Source organism: Tenebrio molitor, chromosome Y, assembly GCF_963966145.1.
Source record: "Tenebrio molitor chromosome Y, icTenMoli1.1, whole genome shotgun sequence".
NCBI classification, from domain to species: Eukaryota; Metazoa; Arthropoda; class Insecta; order Coleoptera; family Tenebrionidae; genus Tenebrio; species Tenebrio molitor.
Genome location: NC_091056.1, coordinates 3,423,063 through 3,424,529, shown reverse-complemented (window position 1 = coordinate 3,424,529; position 1,467 = coordinate 3,423,063).

The window sequence follows — 1,467 nt, the reverse complement described above, 5'->3', positions numbered from 1 at the left end:
GTTCAAATGTTTTTTTTTTTGACGAAAAATCTAGCTGTCTATTCGATTATTGCAACAAGGCATTGCGATGGCCCAAGAGCTCTGAATAACGGCGTGAAGAAATTCAAGCAAGCGCGGGTAAACGGCGGGAGTAGCCGTGACTCTCTTATTAGCACGGGTAAACGTGGGACCTGAAATATCGAAAAGCCGGAAGTGCAGCGTTCAAATGTTTTTTTTTTGACGAAAAATTTAGCTGTCTATTCGATTATTGCATAAGACATTGGGCTTGAATGAATTTTTCCGGAAGTACAGCATCCCATTTAATTTCCAAATTTTCGGATTTATCTCCGTTTTGCCGTCGATGTGCAGACTAGAAAAATCGCAAATCCGGAAGTGCAGCGTTCGAGGATATAGAAAAAAAATCCACGCGGCAGCGAGAATAAAAAAAAATAAAAAAAAAACATAAAAATCGCCCACCGCCGATGAGATGTTGTTTCGACATACTAATAACAACATGCTATTGCAAATTTGTGTATCTGATTGTCGCATCCCTCGAGGGGGGGTCCGTGTTTCATACCTCTCAGCACAGGAGGGACTGCTGCTTGACGGTAATTAAGTTTGCAAAATATGATTTTGCTGGTTCCAATTGGTCCGTGTTTCTTTGACTTTTCAATCAAACGCTTGGGTTTGATTAGTCGTCTTGGGCTGTTTGCAAAATTTTTGACTTTGCAATTAAAGCACTGTACACGGCTCCCTCTTTTGTGGTTTTTGCTTATGGTATTTATGTATAAAACGATACAACGTAGTAACCTATTTCTGTATGTTTGCTTGCTTTAAGCTTTGCTTTTGGTGTGTATGTATAATTAACACGTCGTAGTAACCTTTTTTCGTTTGTTTGCTTGACTTGTTTTAAGCCTTGTTTTTGGTGTGCACGTATAATACACGTCCGTTGTAACCATTTTTGTTCTCTGCTTTGCTCTCGGTATGGATGTATTAATGAATACTTCGTAGTAACAATTTTCAGTTTGTCTGCACGTTTTGCTTTTGGTACGTATGTCGATACAATACTTCGTAGTAACCATTTTCTGTTCGTTTATTTTTCTATTGGTTTAATATTTTCCCTTCCGTGGCAAGTTATGATAATAACTGTAGGGGAAAGAGTTAAGAATATTTATTAAGAAAAGCGAGTACGTCTAGCCTACAAGAGACTATCCCAAGTTTTAGTACTTTATTCATCATACATTGTGTATTATGATATTATCGTCATGTATTTGAGCATCCCATCGAATGGGTGTTCGGAGGCGCTCGATCAATCACTCGTTTCCCTTCCGTGGCAAGTTATGATAATAACTGTAGGGGAAAGAGTTAAGAATATTTATTAAGAAAAGCGGGTACGTCTAGCCTACAAGACGATCCCAAATTTTAGTACTTTATTCATCATACATTGTATTATTATATTATCGTCATTTATTTGAGCATCCCATCGAA